This window comes from Papio anubis, chromosome 6 (assembly GCF_008728515.1).
Source record: "Papio anubis isolate 15944 chromosome 6, Panubis1.0, whole genome shotgun sequence".
Lineage (NCBI taxonomy): Eukaryota > Metazoa > Chordata > Mammalia > Primates > Cercopithecidae > Papio > Papio anubis.
The window spans coordinates 44,402,996-44,426,991 of NC_044981.1; the positions used below are offsets into that span (position 1 = coordinate 44,402,996).

At 40.8% G+C, this 23,996-nt stretch overlaps 1 long non-coding RNA gene across 1 annotated transcript; it reads right to left on the reverse strand.

Annotated features, from left to right (window-relative positions):
* Nucleotides 1-460: 460 nt before the first annotated feature.
* Nucleotides 461-19,288, reverse strand: LOC103883704. Its single transcript, XR_004184284.1, has 4 exons — nt 16,970-19,288; nt 9,512-9,585; nt 6,790-8,665; nt 461-1,310 (listed from the first exon to the last, which is right to left on the reverse strand). It is a non-coding gene; the product is annotated as an uncharacterized LOC103883704 (long non-coding RNA).
* Between the last annotated feature and the right edge of the window lie 4,708 nt (nt 19,289-23,996).

The window sequence follows — 23,996 nt, forward strand, 5'->3', positions numbered from 1 at the left end:
GCTGTGTTGCAGCCGGAGGTGGGTTTTTTTTTTTTTTTTTTTTTTTAGATGGAGTCTCGCTCTGTCACCAGGCTGGAGTGCAGTGGTGTGATACCAGCTCACTGCAACCTCCGCCTCCTGGGTTCAAGCGATTCTCCTGCCTCAGCCTCCCGAGTAGCTGGGACTACAGGTGCATGCTACTATGCCCAGCTAACTTTTTTTGTATTTTAGTAGAGACGGGGTTTCACCATGTTGGCCAGGATGGTCTCTATCTCTTGACCTTGTGATCTGCCCGCCTCAGCCTCCCAAAGTGCTGGGATTACAAGTGTGAGCCAGCGTGCCTGGCCCAGAATTGGTTTTCACTGACTCCTCCCCACCCAAAGGGCCTCCCCTGCACCTTCCTTGTGCTCAAATGCTCAAATCCCACCTAGCTGGGAGGCCTTCTCTTAATGATTTTTCAAACTCAGGATCACTCCTATTGTTTCATTTGGCAACTATTTATTATTTGGCAGTTTATTTATTTTACCCTTTTTGCTTAATCCCAAATTGTGTTTCATTGTTTTCCTTTCATTCTTGTCTTGTCTCCCCACCTAGACTGCAATGTCTTTGAGAATAGGACCACACCTTACAGTTCTTTGTATTCCTTCACAGTGTATACATAGTGCTGGAAATGCCCTCAGTTCTTGTGGAATAATGAATAGCTATTGAGTGAATTCAGTGGCATTTTAGAATATCAAATGTTTTGCTCGTAGATTCCTAAGGGTTCGTAGTTTCCATACTTTATATGTTTTGTAGTATAAGAATTGTGATAGCTTATTTCAAAAAGAATAAGGGAAGTCTTGTTCTTAAGAATCACTGCCCTCCAAATTCTCTATCTCCTTACTTAAAAATTTAAAATAAGATAATAATTAAAGTCTCCATAATATAGTCTATAAAAGTTGAAACACTAATTTTGAGATTCTTCCCGAAGAACAAGCAAGAAAAAAACACCTTCCCCCATTTTTTTTCATCCTTAGTTTAACAACCCATATTCAACCTCAGGTCTTCATATTTTTCATACAGATGCCATGTGTCATTTCTTTTGTGTCCCTCATGCATATCCAAGGACCTTCATCATAAGAAGGACATCACCATCATTCTGGCCGGTGAATGATTATTCATTTTTCCCCCTTTACTTACAACATGCTAAAGAGTTCTTTTGTATATGTGTGTCAAACCTTGATTTGATTCAAAAGTTAAAATTACAATCTTTTGGTCACAATCCACTGAATCACATGCTCAGTCAGCTGGAAGGAGCAGATTCCTTCAGTTGTATTGTTGGGTGGAAAGCCCTGAGAGAGGGGACAAATAGACTGTGCTCAGTAATAAATTAATGGAAGAACAAATGAATGAATACATAAATAAGTGAATGGACCACCTAAAGAATGGCACCAATGTCAGAGAGCTTCCTTGGTTTGCTGAACCAAATTACCTTGAAACTTGATACATGTCACTTAAACTTCCTGATTTCCTTTTGCCCCAAGATGATGGCAATATCACCTGTCCCAATTATCTTACAGAATTGTTTGGGTATAAAGTAAGATAATATGGGTGAAATTTTTTGATGTGTTGGGCACCCTATTTTGAATCAGGTGTCATTTAGTGCTCAGGACAATAATTCCCATTAAGTATCAGTAGCACTATTCATTGATAAGGAAACCATGAATTGGAGAAGTTAAATGATTTGCCCAAGGATGACATTCATTCCTTACCTATCTTGGGTGTGCACCAGGGAATTGGTTAATTGCTGATTAACTGAAGGTACAAGGGGGCTGGATAACTAGAAAATCACAGGAAGGACTGGTATTTGGTTGCAGGTGGGGATTCACCAAAAGATATTTTGCTGTGTGGGTGGAAGATAATACATTATATTGAGAAGATTAGGCAAGTGACAATGAGCATCAGGGAAAGAGAATGAGACCTGGGCCTTCAGACAGAGCCTGGAATTGGCCTCATTGGGACTTTTTGTATTCATAGGACTCACTAATACTGGCATATTATCTGGTAGAGCTCATTGGCCCAGTCCCTCCGGTAGCTATTCTTCAGTATTAGATGTACTAATTATCAGGTAAAAAGGACCCAGGAGCTCACTTGATCCTATGCCTTCATTTTTTCCTCCTTTCACTTTCATAGATGGAAAAAAACATGAAGCACAGATAGATGCTTTGTCCAGTCAGTTAGTAGACTGCATGGCTCAATAATATTTGTTGTGTAAATGAATGGATGTTGAACTCTAACTACAAAATCTAGGCTTCAGACTGAATGGCCCTGCCTGTCAGAGAGGTGCTTCCCACCCAGGTGGGTCCTTATGCCCCATGATCCCATTAGTTGTGCTCTGTCCTCGGGAGAAAGGGGACAACCAAGGCCTGCATTAGGTTGACTTCCCAGAGGCCCTTCTCTGGGATGATTTTCCAGCTTACACCATACTTCACTGTTACTCTGCTAAAGTCAACACATAAGAGCCGTGAACAATGGAAATGAGAGAGAAAAAGAAAAGGAGAGAGCTTAAAGAAAGGGAAGTTTGCTGGCATAAAAATCCCACTTCATGTCACAGTTTTAGAAAAATTCAGTTCTAGTGGGCTCAGCCAGACTTAATCTACATTAATGAAAACCCATGTGTCTGGAGATTCTCTCTAGCACTCTCTTTCCCAGATTGGTTCATCTGGGGACATGCCTTTCTGAAACATTATGGCTTTCAGAAGATTTCCTAGTTTATACTAATTTAGATATTGTTTTAAAGTAACAGAGAAAATTGCTACAGCATCTGAACTATTTATCTTCCTAGATTTTGTAGTTATAGCAAAAGCAGATGAGTTGGGAAAAGACAAATTCACTAAAATTACTTGTGTCCTGATACTAAGGTGATGAATAACTTATGATGATGTAACATCTATGTACTATGGAGATAAGAATATCATTAAATGCATATACAATAATTTAGCTCACAACAAGAAACTTATTTTAAAAGGATACAATCTTATAGGAATAAAAGAATACTATGTATAAGTGAAGAATTATAATTCATTCATGCATAGAAAGTCAAATATTCTGAAGATAGCAAAACTCTCTGTTCCTACAATAACAATTAAAACCTCCATAGTGTATTCTATAAAATCTGAAACACTGATTTTAATATTCTTCCAGAATAACAAGAAGGAAAATATACCAAATTTATTTTTTCTAAAGGAATTGGTAAAGGATTTACCTTCTGGATTTTAAAATATGTGACTATTACCAAAACATCATGATATTCAGTTAAAAGCAGGAAAAAGGTGGGGGGAGACAATAGGTATTTCCAAAGTAAATTTAGACTATAATAAGAACTTACTACACTAAAAAAACAAGATATACAAAGGCAAGAAGTGATCACTATTTAATATAGAGGACAATCAGGTCATGGTACAGAGACTGCATTAGATTCATTCCTCATGTTAAATATTATAAAAAATTTTGGTCAAAGCAAAATAAACATAATAAGCATAAAATAAACATAAAAAGAACACTAGAATAAAATAAGCATATTATTTCCAATTAAAGAAGAAAAAACATTTCTGATTTGCTAAGATATAATTAGAAATAAAACAGATATGTTGGAATAAAAAACAAAAGGAATTGTAAGGAAGTTAAAAAATTGTAAGTTATAAAGTTAAAGAGGAAGCTCTACTCTTAAGAAATGAACAGAGAATTCATGTAATTATTTAAGGTCAATATTCAGCTTTTCTTCAAAATGAGATAATAGGAAATAAATGGAGGGCATACACATAAGGAAATACAGACAATAAATCAGCACATGGAAAAATGTTCAGTCTCAATAACAACTAAAGAGATGTAAACAAAAAAACCTTTAAAACAAAACAGCATATCAGTTAAGTAACTGTAAACCCTGGCAATTCAGACAATGAGATTTGGAATCAGATAGATGTAGATATAGATCCTGTCTTGCCAATTTTTAGCTGTGTCTTTGATTCAGGGTCCCCACCTCTCAGCATCCATTTTCTAATCAGTAGCATACAGCTATTATACTTAAAGGATTAGTGTGAGGATGAAAGGATTAATGTAAGTAAATCATTCAGTACAGTATCTGGCACATACTGAATGTTCCCATTAATGGTAGGCAGCAATAGTGGTGGTGGAAGATTATGATGATGGTACTAGTGCTGGTAATGGTGGGGTAAAAGTGATGGTGATGGTGGCATATGATGACAATGTTGTTTGTTGGTGGTGTTGTTGAAGGCAACACTATTGGTGGTATGGAATTTATTGCTCATAGTGTTAATAATGGTGATAATGGCTGATCATGGTGATGGCATTGGTGGAGGCGATGGGGATGATGGTGGATGAGGCTTGGTGGTGGTACAGATAGTAGTACAGGTGGTGGTAATGGTAGCGGAACATAGTAATAGTGGTGATGGTGAAAGTAATGGTGCTGGCATTGTTGGCAGTGGGCTTGATGATGGTGATGTTGGTGAATGATGATGGTGATGTGGTAGAGGTTGCATTGAGAAAGGTGATAATGATGCTGATGGTGGGGTGGTGGTGGTGTTCGTGAAGTTGATGATGGTAGTGGTGGATGATAATGTTGTTGGTAGTGATGTTGATGTTGATGGTAGCTGATGATAGTAATGGTGTTGGTGTTTCTTGTGTTGATGAAGGAGATGGTGATGGTAGTGGTTGTGGTGCAGGGGACAATGGTGATAGTATTGTGGTTTTTCTAAAAAGCTGAAATTATAAATGGCAGTTGTGGCAGTTGTGGTGGATAAATCAGAAAAATAGAATACTACAAATGCAATGCTATTGGTCTTGCAATTTGTTAGTCTTTCTAGAAAGCAATCTACCCAATGATATAATCTGTTGTACACTTTGACACAGAAATTAAGCTCTTGGGAACACACATAAAAAAATCCCCCAAATTAAAAATGATCTGTAAATAGTATAGCAGTGCTATTTATAACTGGGAACAATACAAAAGCCTCAGCAATAGGGAAATGACTAAGGAAATTGTGATACATCGAGATGTGATGGAATAATATTATGTAGCTATTGAAAGTGAAATATGCATATGAAAAAACTATGTTAGAATACATAAAGCTATGTGTTCAGAGAGTGTGTGTGTTTGTGTGCTTTTACCAAATAACAGAAGAAAATATAATTGCAGGTGAACAGAGTTTAATAAAGGTTTCATATTAATTAAGCTTTTTCTTTATACTTCCAAATAAGTTTAACTGCTATACCTTGCATTGCATGCAAGAAAAACCAACACCACTACTATCATTATTCTTTTGTAAATAATTAATGGTCCCATTAACTCATGCAGGGTCATGGTTGAATTGCAAACTATGCCTCAGTCCAAATAACTGGCTCCTAAGTAACTAATATTGAGACAGGCCACCTCCCCACTCCTTTTCTTAGAGTCTGTTTCCAGCCTACCTTTTATTGCTCATCCCAGTTCTTCGTTCCTCACTTTATCCTCACAATGCTTAGGAAGAAGTTTCAAAAGAAAACAGGGTTTCTTTGTTGTTGTTATTTCAAAACCAAAAAATTAGAGCTCATAAAAAGCCCAGTGGTATCAATGTAATTACATGTCTGTTCGTTTGCATGTGAGTTAAGTTTGTGGTTGTATACCTAAAGCTCCGAGTATTGATAAGTTTTGAATTTTAGAGCAGTTACCTAACTTCTCCATGCTTACATTTCATCAACTGTAAAATGGGAATAACAATAGCAGCTAACTTGTTGGGTTGTTGCAAAGATTAAATGAGGGGCTCCAGGCAAGACATGGCAGAGTGCCTGACACAGAGTTAATGTTTATTATTATTTGTTCATGTTTATTATGTTTTGTATTGAGTCTTGTCACTGTCATCACTATTATGTCTACTCCACTAAAAAGCATTAGGAGCTCTCAATAAGAAACAAAGGCACCGGACTACCAGTTTCATTACCTATATAATGGGAATATTAGATTTCTGTGACTCTGTTATCTAGGAGAGGATAATGTTCTCTTTTATTGATTTTTGTCTCATGTCAAGAAGGAGAATAATAAATCCAAAACCAAACTAAAATGGACTTTCAAAACCACTCTTTTTTAAAATTAAAATATTGAATTAATAAAATGCTCAAGTTTGACTTGCTTAAATATTCTGAACAGTTTCTTAACGATTTCAGTAAAAGCATTACAAAGGTTGTATTTCTGCATTCAATAACAAACTTATCTTTGAAATGGAAAATGGCTCATGAAGTTGAACTTAATTTTTTTTTTTCAATAATTTCCCCAAGTTCTGTAGGTTTTTTGTTTTTGTTTTGGGTAGTTTTTCTTTTTTCTAAATAAATTTATTTAAATTGCCTTCAAGATAGAAACAACACTGAATGGCCCACCTAGGAAGTGGGGCAGGCAGGCCTTGGGAGGCACCAAGGCCACTCGGGGTGCTTAGTCCGGTGTCCTTCATACTCCAGCACGTCACACATCATCAGTACAGTCATGCCTCTGAAAAACCCTAGAGGGTGCTGTTTTCCTGTTTGTTTTCATCCTTGCCTTGCCCTCTCAATGAGAAAATCAAAAGAACAAAAAAGGAGGGAAGTAGATACAACAGCAACAAAACACAGACTATGTGTTTAAACAAAACACGGATCACGTGTACCCGAGCCCAATATGACATAAGAGTATTGAGTCTCGGTTCCTATTTGCCAGGTGAGGATGCAGAACCTCAGAGAAATGGGGCACTTAGTCAAGGTCACCCTGCTAACCATTGGCAATAGAGACAAAGCTAGAGTTCAGACCTCAGACACTCAGACCTTCTATGCTCTACCACATGCCTCCCTCGACAGGTAAAACACAGCGTCCACCATGTGGGAGGGTCAAGACGCATGCTTCTGGGTGCACAGTCTCTCTTGCTTATGTGATTTTGTTTCCAAAGAGCAAGGTTGCTGACTGAAAAACAGAGATATATTTCAGAAGTGCATAATTTGCAGGGATTTTTACCTTCTGACTCTACATAGCCCCACCCATAAATCACTCCTAATGACTTTGCATCATTAGCACCAACAGAGTTGGTTGCAGCTACTAGATGCAACAGTGATTATGAGACTACTAACGGTGCTGATAATGGCGTACAGTTATTGAACACCCTCTGTGTACCATGTACTATGCTAGGTACTTTGTACACATTGGTTCATTTACTCTTTGCTATCGCCTTATAAAGCATGTACTATATTTTTTTTATTTTATAGATGAGAAAAGTGAGGATTAGAAGTTTTAAGAAGCTGGCCTATAATTACACATCTGGTAAGAAGGGAACTAGATTGTGAAACCAGGTTAATGTCTTCATTTGCTTATCCACCATGTTCTCAAATACCTGCAAAGTATAGGAAAAATGATAGGGCTGGTCAAGATAGAGAAAGGCTGGAGGTGGTGGAGGTATAACAGTGCAACTTATTTTGGAATTTTGTGCTGCCACATCAAATAAGGCAAACTCCTAATGTGCTAAGTTTACTTTTTATATTGAGATAGAGAAAGTTGCTTCAAAGTCAGAAGGTAATTGCAGCAGTTAGAAGCAGCTAAGGTTAGGAGCCATTTCAGAGTACAGTTCAGGCAACACACACACACAAAATCTGAACTGTGGAGATGCAAAGAAAGGAATAACCCTTCACTTGTGCTTCATTTACTTCCTGAGGGCAGCTCACACACTGTGCTGTGTCTCCATTCACCAATGTGAAAAATGAGGAGGGAGGTGGTGCACTATATGGAGGTATGGCAAGGAGCTCCCTGTATCTAACTTGCAGAGGGCAGCAGAGTTTATCATTGCATGGTTACAAGGAGGGACAACCCACCCTTCAGTTCACAGTTCCATCAGATGCCAGTCAGCCCGCTGTGTGCAATGTCCCCTGCCGTGTGTTGTGGGGTAGGCGAAGTTGGATAAGATGCATTGCCTGCTTCCATATGCTTGTGGGAGAGAATAAACAACTACACTGCCAGGAGCAAAATAGTGCCTGGTATCTACCTGCGGAGCTGCCCAAATTCAAAAGTAGCCATTAGCACAGTAGTCACCCATGAGGGTCTCTGTGGTAGTCACCTGGGAATGTACTTCACAGGTTCTTTCCTTGGAAGATGCCATCTGTTGGGGCTTGAAGTTTTACAAAGGGTTCCTTGCTTCAGTTTAGGCTTTTTGACTAATAAAAAAGGAAAATACCTTGATAAAAATAACCACCTCAAATCATATTGATTCCCTGGGATCGCTGCACTTGGCAGACTCTTTTCCAAGAGCAATGCCCAAAGAGGATACACAAAGACGGGAGAACAAGAAAGGGAAAAACAGGGAGTAATGGAGGGAAATGGTGGCTTTGGAAAGACAGATTTTACCTGTATCATCACTTGGTTTAAGACCAGGCCTGTCCAGAAATGTACATAAATTTGGAAATTTTGCACTGTGGATTTGAGTTCTTTGCTTTCAGTGTTGTTACGAACCTTCAGGGCAAAGGTAAAATGGAAATGGAGATTTGGTGATCTTTTGCTTCACATCTGGAGAGCAGACCCGCTTGTCAGTGGCAGGAATGTAGGTTTCTTGGGGGAAGCCTGGATGAAAATGCTTCTGGGAACTTAATTCTCTAACTAAACAGTCATCTATTTTTCTTGTATGATTTGGGAGCCGTAGAGCAACTGAAGATGTAAAAGAATGCATGTTCAGCTACTCGTAGGATTATAACACAATTAATGAAAGCTACAATCTAAATATATCCTATTGAAGACAAAGAAATTGAAAGAACGGCAGCTCAAATTCAAAATGTATCTTGATCAACCACCTGACAATGAGAATCAAATTCACAACTCTCCCATAAGTCATCAGAGATTACAGGAGATTCATCTCCTGTGTTTGAGGACTTCATTCTTGGGCAGTAAACTCGCCCAGAACTGGCTGGCATCTAGCATGCTTGCCATAAATAAATCATTCTCAGCTTGCTGACCTGGAGCAGTGAGTGGGTCGCAGCCCCCCTCCGCACCCGCTCTCCTCTGAGAGTAAAATGCCCTGTTGCATTTTTAATACCACCCCAAGACTCTGTGTCAAGTTTCCACGAAGTTTGCCAGAGGAATTAGCTTCCTCTTTTTAACAGGCAGTTCCAAGAGGTCAGAAGATAAGCAAATTTGAAAACAATCACATTTTTTTTAAAATCGCTTGATCCAACATACTGCATCTTGCATTTTCAGAAAAGATTGGCTTCTATAATTTTACCACCTGGTACAACATATTGAAATGTACTTTATTTAACACAATAACCACCAAGTTATTATTATTTTTCTTGCTTCCTTTCCTTCCTTCCTCTTGCATTGTGGGAACTGCCTGCCCAGGGGAATATGACTCACCCTGGATTGACTCAAAGTATATATGACTTCATGAAACACTCACAGAGTGAGGACAGAGAGTCACCGGCCCACTCTCCATGATGCTGGGTGCCAAGAAACCATTGGCCTTCTAGGTAACAAGATAGTCTACCTGTCAAAACTCACAATTTTGGGGTCTTTCATGGAAGTTTACTTAGTGTCTGTGTATCTGTGGCTCCCTGTTTGATCAAACGAGGTGCCTGAATAAGAAAGCAGTAAGTCAGAGAGGAACTTATTTAATCATTATTCAAATTCAAGATAATTTTATCTTTAAACAACTATATCTACTTTTTAAATTTAGTAAATTATTATAAATTATAGATATTTTTATTTTTATATCTCATAAAATTCAAATGATGCCATATTACTAATTGATATTTACCAAAATACAACTATCTTCCACATCTTATTCTCTCCTATGAAATAGTATTCATGCAATTTTGAACACGTTCCAGCATTGGAAGCACTGGCTAAGGAATGCCCAATGAACATAAGCATTTGGTATTATTATTTTTCAAATACAAGTTTTGACAATCGCCTTACCTGTGTCAAGGCAGGTGCAATCACTTTGGGGCATGGGATTGGAGATCTGGGGCTGAGAAGAGGGTGCCAGAATTACTCCATAGTTACCCAAACCATCTTCTCCACTAGGACTTTGATGAAACATTAGTTTGGATTGAAAGTACAGAAACAAAGTGTACTAGATTCCAGAGAAGAATCTTGCCTCGCTTAGCCCTGAGTAACACTTCTTTTAACTGATGTGTAACTTCTCCTCTTGGGGCTTTAGTTCCCTCCACTATGTAATGAAGACAATCTCTAAGGTTCCTTTCTCCTCCTCTGATAGTCTCCACTGCCATCTTATCTGCCTCACTTAAAGACCTCCCTAGTCACAGTAAAATCAACAGCAAGGCAAGCTCTTCCATTCCACCTCCATGGAAAAAAAAAGAAACGAAATGAAGTGTCAATACCATTTCCCAAAACCAACCAGTGACTGTTGACAAACAGTGCAAAGAGACTGGGAAATGGTCAAAATTCTCTTTAACGTCAGACCACCTGGTACTGCCTTTTCTGAGATTAGACATTTTACTTGGAGAAGCCTGTATGGTCAATTCAGTGTGGTCACTTAAGAGACCTCATCACTTATGCAAAACTTGTTTTTTACTTTCACTTGGGTATATACCATGATGATTTTGATAAAGCCCACTTGAAACCGTGTTCATTTCTGTTTAGAGTAGTTTAAGCATTCTTTCTTTTAATAACAGTCATCTCCTTAAATAGAAGCCTGTGTCAGCAAAGTCTAACTACACAGGAGGTGTTTGTTCCTAACAGACATGCACAGAGGCCAGCGGAGATGGCCAGTCCTCACTGCATTCCTGGAGGAAGTGTGGTGCCCAAGATGGCCCACCCATCATTTATTTGACAATTTAGTACTCATGATGGTGGAAACAATCTGTGTCCATTTATCTGGTTAGTATAGGAATAAGCTTGGAATCCTCCCAAGAATGATTTATTGTCAGAATCATAAAACTCAAAGTCCAAGACCCCTCACTCGCAGTGCTCCCTTCCCATGCCCAGAAACAGGCCTACCATAGTGTTCACATGATGATTTGTTTTTGCAAAATTTGCAAGCATGAGATATTTGAGCTGCAACTGCTTCAGACCAATGCCTCTTTTCATTACAACTTTCCCTCTGTAACACTTCCTCTAGCCTCAGATGGTATTAGAGTTGCCATGGGCATCTTGGTACTTCACTAAGTGGGAAGTTAAATTAGGCATATATTTAGTTTGGGTTTAGTGAGATATATTTGTGTGGTCCTAACTTATTTCTGGTAATAGTTATATTATTGTTAACCATCATGGTGAAGAACTGGCCTTCAGTAACACTCTTGACGCCCATTGTGCTGACTTCACCCAGGTCATGACCCAAAGATGGTCATGTCACAATATAAATGTATCCTATGGCATCAGCACCAAAAATATATAGGATATGAAGACTGGGATTTGAAACATACAGAGCTAGAAGCTAGACTGTGGGAAGTTCTCCCAGTTATCAGATATGTAAAATTGTAGACAGAGGATCTAGTTTTCACCAATGCCTTGTCAAAACAGAAATTCTCTCTTGTCAGGAATATATACAATAATGCAACATATACAATAACAAATGCACCATATATTTTTCAGTGGGAAGTACCCAAAGTAGACTTTTATGTATTTGCATACAAACCTGTAGTACTGCTATAAACAGTTGCAGTTTTACATCCCAACTATCAATACTAAAAATCAACGTTGATTGATCACGCTAGTGGAGGAATTGTGTTATCTGTCTTCTCTCCCACAGATCAGGATATTACAAAATCATTGGCAAATGAAGAGACATTCAAAGTGTATGTTTCAAAAACATCAGAGAAAAAAACAGTATTATAGATACACATTATGCACGTAATAAAATATTAAGTTACTTTTTGGGATTTTTTTAATATCTGTGGTATATAATCATTTTCTAAATGTTTACAAATTTGTTTTCATTGCTTTTCATATTCTAAATAAATACTCACTTCCATATCTACCCTTTTTTTTTTTTAGACAGAGTCTTGCTCTGTCCCCTAGCCTGGAGTGCAGTGGCACAATCTTGGCTCACTGCAACCTCTACCTCCCTGGTTCAAGCGATTCTCGTGCCTCAGACTCCCGAATAGCTGGGATACAGTCACATGCCACCATGCCTGGCTAATTTTTGTATTTTTACTAGAGACAGGGTTTTGCCACGTTGACCAAGTTGGTCTCGAACTCCTGACCTCAAGTGATCCACCCACCTTGGCCTCCCAAAGTGCTGGGATTACAGGTGTGAGCCACTGCTCCCGGCCCCATATTATATTTTATAGTTGGAATTTCATTTTTGTTTCTGAAGGAGGGTTCCTTGAATGCATAAGCTTCAGGTTCACAAATTCTAGGGCTGCCTCTGCTCCTAACCCAGTCTTAGCATGGGAAGATTTTCAGGCCTCTTTTCCATCCTCCCAGTTTCAAACGCTCTCTCTGCTTGCTCCTTGGCCTCACACACAACAGGCATCTTTCTTCCCAGTCTCTTTGCCAGTGGTAAATGGCCTCCTTTTCTCAAAACTCACCTTGGCTGCTGCTTGCTTTGCTCCACCCAGCAGTCACCCCACCTCCCACCTCCTGATCAGCCCCAGCTCCATTACTAGTCCAGCTCGTGAAACCTCAGCCCTGATCAGAGCCCTGGCCTTCCTACTTGCCTGGGAGGGAGTTGAGATTGGCAATGGACACAATTCAATATAGTTTAACCACTGAGAAGTTGGCAATGCCATGAGGTGCCACTTGTCTCCCGGGGGGGAAGAATGGGGGCGAAGAGCCTGCAGTGTCATGTCAGTCAGGTACATGCAGTGGCTCAGCATCAGAATGCATGGTTCAGACCGCGGCCACAGGAGGGAAAATGGACTCTTCAGAGTTGCCAAGCAATGCAAAAGGTCAGACAAAGTCTAATTTGAGAATTCAAATTTGAGAATTTAAAAACTAGAGTGGTCAGAGGCAAGGGAGGAAAACAAAGGAGCTTGCTGTTCAAAAGCACTTTCTCCAGGCCTCCTGTTTGAATATCCCCTGCAACTCTTAGGGTAAGGCAGATTTGGAAAAGATAGGGGACTGATTACACTAATGCTGTTTTGCTTTGCAAATGAAGGTTGAGAAGAGCGGTTTAGGGGCTGCTCCACAGGAAAACGTTTAGGGAGTAATCCTAGACTATCTCTTTCATAATCATCTTTGGAATTCTTTCCCTATCCTGGGAAAATGAATAGGTTGCATCCTTTAAACGATATTTTTTTTTTTTTTTTTTTTTTTTTTTGAGACAGAGTCTCGCTCTGTCGCCCAGGCTGGAGTGCAGTGGCGCGATCTCGGCTCACTGCAAGCTCCGCCTCCCGGGTTCACGCCATTCTCCTGCCTCAGCCTCCCGAGTAGCTGGGACTACAGGCGCCCACAACCGCGCCCGGCTAATTTTTTGTATTTTTAGTAGAGACGGGGTTTCACCGTGGTCTCGATCTCCTGACCTTGTGATCCGCCCGCCTCGGCCTCCCAAAGTGCTGGGATTACAGGCGTGAGCCACCGTGCCCGGCCTAAACAATATTTTTAAGCTACCTCCAAGCATAGCATCTCCCAGGAAGTTGTGAAAACAACAAGAACTTGTGATAAAGTTACAAATGCTCAAAAATATCCCTGTGATTAAGTTTTCTTGCTTCTACAAGAAATTAATCCCTCTCCCTATCTCCCTTCTCCCCTTCCTCCCTTTTCCTTTTTCATTTCTAGTAGATAGGAATAGTTGACTGATATAGGAGACAATGAAAGTACCCAACCATTGAATTACCCTCAAAGGGGAATTTAAATGTGCTCAGTATTAAGCAGAGTAACACACAATTAAAACTATGGGCTTTGGGGACCAACAGACCCAGGTATGAGTCCCCATTTCAATATAGCCTTCAGATCCAGGCAAGAGCAGTCAACCTGGCTGTGGGAATAGGCAGAACAAACATCAACAAGCAACAAAACATTGGGTTGGGTAAATTAACTCAGGAGCAAAAACAGATATGTCATATAGACTACAATTTTCACTTCTTTGTCATCAGCTTTTGACAGGCTGTGTAAACAGCCTCAGGCAGAAAGCTCAAGACATAGCAATTTCAATGTTTGGTGTGTTATACTTAACTATTTCCAAAATGGGAAATGCTGAGTTAAACAAGATTCAAGGTTTTTTTGACGGATATCTCTGCTCCTTTTATAGGCTAATGTGTACCGTGAATCTGCAGGAAGAGAAATAGGGGATGTTTCTCAAGTTTCTTTAGCCATTTTTTTGTGTGGAGTAGTTCAAGGAATGTGTGCTCTGTGGGATATATGTTCAGAAATAAACTCTGGCCTTAGGAGGTCCCATCACACCAGTTGCCCATATATATCCTCAGCAGCAAACCATTTTAAAGCCCAATGGATATCACTGGGCTGTTTATTTAGTTGTCCATTGATCCTTCTTCATGTTCCCCCATGTCCCTGTGAGTGCCTGGACCGCATCCCTATGCAGAGCAACCAAAGTTATTCTGTTCAGTTCCCTCACGTAGTACACCCAGTCTCCAATGCTGTTGATGCCCTGCACTCTGGTTCTGCTTATTTGGTTAAATTGAATTTTCTAACATAAATAAAAGGGGAGGCTTTTATAAGGATCTTTTAAGAAATGAAAATCAACACAATATACCATTTGTCCAAGCACAAAATAAACTTGGCATCCCGAGATGTTCAACCACATCATTTCATTATTACTCCTACTAATGGGAGACAGTGCCTGCTAGTTGCCAAGTTTGAATCATCCCATCTTAGGGCAGAGTTACTAACAGATGCCAAACCGATTTGCTGCTCTATAAACTTTAGAAATTAAAACGCTAAAAGATTCACTGGCCTTCCAAACACAGGGATATTATTTGAATAGTAAATAAAAGTTGTTGCCAGGGAAATGGGTGTTTTGTCTTCTTTGCCACAAAGGAATCATGGGCTCTGAGACACTTTGGCGACGGCTTAGGTGGTAGCAAATACTTTTCAGGTAGAATGGACTCTACTGGTCCCCATTTTTTTCTTGGAGATTTTAAGGTCAAGAAACTACCCTTGAGATTTATGGCAGGTTCTTCAACTTTGTATTTGAGGTATCAGTATGTGTGTGTGTGTGTGTGTGTGTGTGTTCTTCCCTAAGGAATCTTTGAGGTGAAAGGAGAGAATTTCTCAAACTTCTAGCCTCAAGAAATCCTCCTGCCTCTGCCTCCAGAGTAGCAGGAACTATGGGCATGAGTCACTGTGTGTGAGTCAAAATTTCTGAAAATGGAGAATACCAACTACAAAAAGATTTTTCTGTCTGTCTCAGTCATCAACAGTGGCCCCTATCCCTGAACTCCTAGAATATAACTGAATAACCCAGTCTTGAATTATCAGCCCTTCTCTAGTGTTTGCTGTCACTCTTTCCTCTCTTGCACTTGTAAGCTCCTTCAGGATAGAAATTGAGGCTCCCACTTGTGTACACCCTGGCCCCTGGGGCAGTGGTACGCCACGCTCCATAAACATTTGTTGAGTTGAGTTATGTTGGCCAGGAACTTGGAGACCTTCTCGCTAGCACAATTATCTCAGTGTGATGGGGGGCAAATTACTTAACCTCTCTGGGCCAGTTTCTATGCATCTAAAGCAAGCAAGTTGGTTCAAATGATATCTAAGGTCTTTTCCAGATAAAGATCGCTGAGTCTCTTGTTTCTCTAGCTCAAGTCTTCACTTGCAAAGTGAGGATAAAGTCTTGATTTAGCCTTATGTGCAATCCATAAGAGGGTTAGGGTTTCTCTCCTTTTTTTCTGTGTTTTTCCCTGTGATTCTGCAGTTGGGGCCATCTCGAAGTTTAGGATGACTGGGCAACCAGCCATGTGATATGGTTAGAGAATGCTCAAATGTCTTTTCCCTTTCACGTTCTAACTGCTGTGACATGGAAACTGGGTTTCACAACAATAATAATTCCTTGTATTTGTTTAGTGCTTTACATTTTATAAAATACCATCTCATATATTTTATCTTTGGATGCTCACACCTACCTTATAGAATAAAAAAAGTAAATATTATTCCCATATCACAGATATGGAAATTGGGGCTCAAATAATTCAATCTGCCTAATGGCACCCAGCTATTATGTTAGTCTGAATTCAGCCTGGATGTTCTTTCCACTGCACTGACTATCTGAGCTAAACAATCATCTCCACAAAGTAAATCTGTTACTTGGGTGGGAGTGGTATTTAGGACCCATTGACTCAGGCTCCTTTTGCACCTGCATTCAGCAAACATTGTTAATGTCTACTGTTTTGCAGTCCCAGGGCTAGCATGACCCTGATAAATTAATATAGTATTTTTCATAGTATATTTCTTAGAACACAAGAATGATGAGATTTCCCTGAAAAAAAAAAAAAAAGAAATTCTTGTGGTCAAATAATTGAGAAATGCTTCGTACCACACCCCTTCTTTGAGATTTGCAGTACCTATTCTTGTTTGCGAATTAAAGGTGCTGAAAAGCCCTGCAGTAAAGAGCCCTGTTTACACACTTCACATTCACCAGCTCCCAAGTTGTATTTAGTACCGTTTGCTCATGCGCAATGATTGACATATTACTGTCTGCAGATTTTCCTGAGATCCTGTTGAAATAAGAGTAGAGAAGTATGAAAAGGAACAATCTCACAACAGTTAAGAAAATAAGATAGGGTCACCAATGACAAGGGATGTTGACAAATTTCTGGAAGAGAGAAGGTAGGTAAGAAGATGTTGAGAGAGAATAGAAGACAGAAAATATTATAGCTCAGAATAAACTCTAATGTAGGCACAGAGGAGATGGGGGCCCTGTTTTTTGCCAGGACCCTAGAGAAGCTGTCAGCTTGGAGTTGGCTCATCCCACAGTGGGTGGGAGGTATGATATGGGGCTCCACTGGAGGGACTCAGTGAAATTCTATCCTAGAACCACCATGGCAGACAGCAGCCAACTCCCACATCCCAGCTCTGTGCAGAGCACTGGGAGCCTTTTACCTCTGGCCTCTACGTGGAAAGTTCCCTCCACAGGCAGCCATTTGAGGATGTGGGGAGAGCTTGAGCTTCCAGTCTTGGTGTGGAGGTGCCAGGGTAAAGCCTTTCTCCTTCTGGCATCTGGAGATCCATTCCCTGATCACCCTAAAGGAAGGATGATTGACTTGGCCTCCCCTGCCACTCGGTCCTTATGATGTAGTATCGGAAACTTTGGAAAAGGAACAATCAGAGAATAAGATCAGAGTTATTAAAAATTAGGAACATAACTGCTAAAAATGAAAAATGTAATACAAGAGCTGGAAATAAAGAAAGCCTCTGAGATCATTGAGCAAAAAAGCAAATGAAAATATGAGAGAGATGACAAGGGACGGAGGCCAAATACAGAAGGGTCAACATCCAGCAAATAGGAGTTGCAGAGAGAGAGAGAGAGAGAGAGGAGAGACACTGGAGGGCAGGGCCTGACACACAAATGCATTCAGTACAATCATTCCATGCCAGACCCCAAACAGGCAAAGTCCTGCCCCTGGAGCTGGGTGACAGGCTGGTAGGGCAGATGGGTAACCAAAAATAAAGCACAATGCCAGTGATATAAAGAAAACAGGAGAATAAGGAAACAGAAACACAGAGGTGCTATATTACATAGTGAGGAGGATGTTTGAGCAGAATGGAGTGAGGAATTGAGCCATGCCCAGTTAACACTTGCTAAATGAATAAAAGGATGAAACTATGTAGGTGGAAGTGATGTGCATAACCTCCTATTGCTCAGGCCTATACTAAATAGTGCTGCTAGATGATCTCTGAAGTTGTTTATAATTTAGAAAGTCGCCTTCCCTCCCATCCAGTAAAAGTACTTTAATCGTTGAGGTCGGTATTAATGATTTCTGGGAACTCCTCACGTCCCATGATGCGTTGGAAAACACCAGGCAATGCTTTATCACAGTCTGTGCTTCTTAGCAAACTATTTTCTCTCAGCTTTCCTCGGAGCTGAGGTTTTATACTACGCCTATTTTTAGTTTTTGTCGCAGTGGCTGCTGGGACCAATTGCCTAAGGAGGCTGACGAGAACTTTACCCTGGGGAGAGGCATTCCACTCTGCAGTGTTGTCCTGAAGAGCCCTCTCATTGAGATTTGACCATTTACAACCTCTGAGAACTAGATACCATATCATGAAATGCAAGATCAAGTAGCTTTGCTGTGTGCTCAGCAGTCAGCAAGAAACTGTCCAAAGTTATTTTGGCCAGTGGATCATTCATTTGGTCAGTTCCTATTCAAAACCTTTGACTGAGATAAAGAAGCCTGTTTTGCTTTGGAATTGATACTTTGGAAGCTCCGGGTAGGGGTAGGCTGGGGATGTTTGCCCTCTAAATGATTTTTCACAAGAGTACCCCAGAAGTGTGTGTTCCTTCATGGCCAGTCAAATGAGGGACCGACTGGCATTCAGGAAATCAACCTGAAAGATCTGGTTGGGAGACTCTGGCAGGTAGCTAATCTGCCAGCACTTGGCCTTCCTTCTCTGCTCCAAGGCAATAAGAACAAGACTGGCTATAAAGCCCACCACTGCCAAAACCATGTTCCCAAAGCACACTTCTGACCTTGAAACGCCCCTGTTTAAAACCTTCAGGTTCTCCCTGCCGTAGACCAAACACACTCTAAAAGACTTAGCTGCTACTCAAAGGCCTTCTGTGATCCAAGCTGATCCCTGGGTGCAATTTTATTTCTCCATCTCCTCCACTTTCAACCCCCTTATGCATCATCCAAATATTATTGATGTTCCCTATAAACGAGTGGTGATTTCCCACCTCCATTTGTTTGTGTCTCACCCACACCCCGGACACCAAATTCATATGTTGAACCCCTAACCACCATTGTGGCTGTATTTGTAGTTGAGGCCTCTAAGGAAGTAATTAAGGCTGAATGAGGCCATAGGGTGGCAGCCTGATCCAATAGGTTTACTATGCTTTTAAGAAGAGAACCAGAGAGTTTCTCTTTCTCTTTCATTTCCTGTCTGCAAGCCAGGAGGAAAGTCCTCACCAGAAACTGATCATGCTGGCACGTTGATGGTGAACTTTTAGCCAGAACTGTGAAAAAATAAGTTTCTGTTGCTTCAGCCGTGCAGTCTGTGTGACTTTGTCATGGCAGCCTGAGATGACCAGTGCAATGTCTTGGCATATGCAGTCTGTCTTCACAAAGGGTCCTTTTTGCTGTTACCATTTAGGCCAAACCCTTCAAAGAAATGTTTCCTTTTCTATAACTTTTCTCTGATTTTCTTAGCCATTGATAATCTCCTCATCTTCTAAATTCCCAGAGAACATTGTCAGTACTTTTCTTTTCTTTCTTTTTTCTTTTCTTTCTTTCTTTCTTTTTTTTTTTTTTTTTTTTTTTTGAGACGGAGTCTCGTCCTTGTCACCCAGGCTGGAGAGTAGTGGCGCCATCTCGGCTCACTGCAACCTCTGCCTCCCAGGTTCAAGCAATGCTCCCACCTCAGCCTCCTGGGTAGCTGGAATTACAGGTGCCCGCCAACATGCCTGGCTAATTTTTCTATTTTTAGTAGAGACGGTGTTTCACTATGTTGGCCAGGCTGGTTTGGAACTCCAGACCTCAGGTGATCTGCCTGCCGCGGCCTCCCAAAGTGCTGGGAAAACAGGGATGAACCACCAAGACTGGCTAATTTTTGTACTTTTAGTAGAGACGGGATTTTGCCATGTTGGCCAGGCTGGTCTCGAACTCCTGACCTCAGGTGATCTGCCCACCTCGGCCTCCCAAATGCTGAGATTGCAGGTGTAAGCCACTGCACCAGGCCATCAGTACTTTTCTTTTTAAAAATTTCACTTTTTGATTTAATAATAGTTACTTGTAAATACAAAATCTTTCTGAGCTGAAGACCTATGAAGGCCAAGAACAGTGTCTTATTCCCCCTCATGTCTCCCATAAGCATCTTGCACAGCATCTCTCACACATGGGAGCTGGTGGCTGTCCTTTACTGAGTGCCTCTCTGTGCTAGGCATGTGTGAGATGTGAGATGTTCAGCTGGAATCCTCACAGTCCATCTGAGAATTACAACACTTACAAGGACGGTGTTGTCTTCTCATTTAAAACATGGTGAAACTCACTGTATGATGCCCTTTGTATGAGGTACCTAGAGTAGCCAAATACAGGGACAGAAAATAGAATGGTTATTGGCTGGGGCTATGGGAAGAGGTCAATGGGGAGTGACTGTTTAATAGGTACAGCATTTGAGTTGTGCAAAACAAGAGTTCTCTGGGTGTATGGTAGTGATTGTAGCATAACAGTCTGAGTACATTTGATGCCACTGAACTGTACACTTAAAAATGGTGCAGATGTTAAATTTTATGTTATGTATATTTTTACCTCAATATAAAAAAATGTTAAAAACTGAGGCACAGAGAAGGAAAGCAATTTGACTAAGATCATCAAACTAGAAAGGGGTAGTGCTTAGATATGAGCCCTGTCTGCCCACCTCTCTTGTATGGTTTTGTTTTGGGGGGATCTTCTTTCCCTGTTACTTAAATGTTGGTGTTTCTCAGGGCTCCACACTTAGCCCTCTTGAATTCTGGGTTCAGAATTGGGAAAAAGTTCCCTTTCTGGACAAATAATGTAGAATAAATTTCCCCCTCCTTGCAGAGCAGCCCTGCAGGCAACTGGCTTCTTGGGTTGACTTGGCTGGATGCCAGAACCATTTCCACCACCGCACCCCCAAAAACTGGCCAGGTACCCTCATATGTGGTACAGCCTACACAATTAGTGGTGTGTTGAGCAGCTCGTCCCAGTTCATGACAGCCAGCTGTGCCCATCTCTTTCTGACTGCCTGTTCAGTGATGCCATATAGGTAGCTTGAAATCAGCTATGGTGGGAGTACTTACACTACAGAAATCAGTACATGCTAAAGATAGGAGTCCCCCCATACCACAGAGACCAATGTTAATCGTTTACTGGCATACCACTATGCACAATGTACATGAAAGCCTTATTGGGGGTCTCTACCTCTTTTGGGGTAACCCTGTTTACATCAGTGACTACAGCTATTATCTCTACAAGTCAGTGAGATCTCTATATCCGATCTTGTTTCTTTTTTAAATTTCATACTCATATGCTTTCCTGCCTACTGCACAAATCAGTTTATATAATTCAAGGGAATAATAAAATGTTGAAAACACCCCTCACCCCACAAAAGACCAACCTGCTCCTCCCTAATTTCTACTGTCACAATCCACATGGTCTTGTACATCCAGCTGGGTACCATGCATGTCTCAGAAGTTCTACCTTCTAAATGGTTTTCAAAATGATCCTCATTGCATTTTCTCACTGCTACTCATGTTGATTCAGACTCTTATCATCTCTCCCCAGTGGTATGGTGTTACGTTCTGTCCATCTGAGCCCACTAATTGGTCTGCCTGTGATATGGTTTGGCTGTGTCCCCACACAAATTTCAACTTGAATTGTGTCTCACAGAATTCCCATGTGTTGTGGGAAGGACCCAGGGGGAGGTAATTCAATCATGAGAACTGGTCTTTCCTGTGCTATTCTCATGATAGTGAATAAGTCTCACAAAGTCTGATGGGCTTATCAGGGGTTTCCGCTTTTGCTTATTCCTCATTTTCTCTTGCCACCGCCATGTAAGAAGTGCCTTTTTCCTCCTGCCATGACTCTGAGTCCTCCCCAGTCATGTGAAACTATAAGTCCAATTAAACCTCTTTTTCTTCCCAGTCTCAGGTTTGTGTTTATCAGCAGCGTGAAAACAGACTAATACAGCTTGCTTCTATCCTCCTTACCGAACCAGAGTTGCTTTTGTGGACAAATGTACTTAAGTCTATTCTGCTTAACTTTTGATGACTCCCCATTACCTACAAGGTAAAATTCAGACTCCTTAGTTTGGCACACAAAACCTTTCACAGCAGGGTGCCAATTTGATTTCAAAAGACAGCCCTGCAGGCAACTGGTTTTTTGGGTTGACCTGGCTGGATGCCAGAACCATCTCCACCCCCCGGCCACAAACTAGCCAAGTGCCCTCATATGTGGTATAACCTACACAATTAATGGTGTGTAGAGCAACTTGTCCCAGCTTATGACAGCCAGCTGTGCCCATCTCTTCCTAACTCCCTGCTCTACTGACTCTATTTTATGAACTGCTTATTGATCTCAAATAAGATCAACATTACTGCTACAGCCTGGTCAGCTTCCCCCTCCCCTGTTTCACCTAAATTCCTACATGACCTTTACAACCCAGCTCACGTGTTGAGTTGTGAAATATTTCTGGGCTTTCTCCCTGCCCCTGAAAGATCAATCACTCCTCCACACATTATCACTTTGTATAACCATTGTTTGTGTGTGTGTGTGTGGATATGTCTCTTCCCACCTATACTAAGAACACTTACAAGACTCTTGTTCATATTTATAATTTCAGTACCTAGCAGAATATCTGGCAAAAAGCAGACATGAATTTTAACTACGCAGAGAGATACAAAGATGAAATTAAAATTATTTTTGCTCTTAATGATAAGAAAATTTAGAGGGAATTTTCCATCTCCTGAGCACATGTAATGCATCAGTGATTCAGTTAAGCACTTCACTCTTCATGACAAGTATCTGTGGTGGGTATCTTACCACATTCTATAAATAGAGATATTAATAAACAGAGATATTAAGGAATTTCCTCCAAGGCTAAAGAGTTAGTAAACAGCAAATTTGAGATTTGAATTCAATTGTACTTTCAAAGCTTGTGCCTTTCCCACTCCTCTATGATTCAGTTTAACAAAGAAAACCTTTGCGTGAACAAATAGCTGACTCAATGTAATGGAGACAATATCTGGAATATGTGCAAAGTGCCATGGGCACAATCTGGAGGGACCTGTTGAATCTGGGTGACTGGGGACCAGAGAAGTCTTTCATTGTGGAGGTGAACTTGTGTTCTCTGACATATACTGCAGAGGACTCACTACAACATTTCCAAACCTACCTGGTATAGTTTCTTGTACTATAAAGGCTGAACAGTGGAAGAAAAGAATCCCAGATTCCCTTGCGGCTAGAGTCTAAGTGTTCCAGATTCCACAAAAAAAAAAGAAACCCACAAAAAAAACCCCCCAAAAAACGTATAATATGTGACCACAGGTTGGCAGGAAGCTGTGGGGTTTTCTCTAGAACAATCCCAGAGTGTGGTTAGTGTTTCTCCAGGCTCAACCTGGATGTGCAGCACTTAGGCTTAGTTGGTGTCTACCCCTAACTAGAAATCCTGTGAGTTTCTCAAATCTGTAATAAATCCCTCTCTGCTTAAACTTACTAGAGTGGATTCTCTTGTCCGCCTCTAAGTCCGCTTACCAATGCAAACACTTGTGGAGAATGATCCACTTGCCTCTATCCTTCTGGAGAGATCATCACACGAGTGTGTAGCGTATCTTAGCACTGTCAAGACCAAGGCCACATTGTGTATGGTTGTACACAAATTAGGAATTTGAGTGTACGTGTTAGGGTTTGAAACAGACATGTATTCATGTTATTCCTATTTTTTTGCTTTAGTTTTGTATTTAAATTTATTTGGGAAGCCTGGTATTGTTGCTGTAGGCAGAATCAATTTGGACTGTAGGAAGTCTTGCCTCTTTCATGTACAAATAGCCTGAAGAATTGAGTGGCAGTGATACGGCTCCTTCTCAGAAAGAGTGATAACAAATTCATTCTGTTGGGACATTCAAGGGAGCTCCCTCCACATGCCAGAACGCATGCCAGGTATTGTGTCAGAAAATTCTATTCCACTGTTCCAAACAAACCTGTGAAGTGGGTATTAATGTCCCATATTTCAGATGAGGAAAAGGAGGCTCCATAAGGTTAAGACGCTGCCTACGTTTGCCTGGATTGCATGTAGCCACTGAGACTAAAGCCAGGTTGCACTCAGAGCTGTGTACCCTTCCCATGCTGCCTGTCTGCCTCCCAGAGGGAATGAGGAAGTGAAAGTGTAATGTCCACCCCTCTCACATAAGAATACGGTTGCCTGAGCTTGTCGGGTATTGCTCAATAAATGT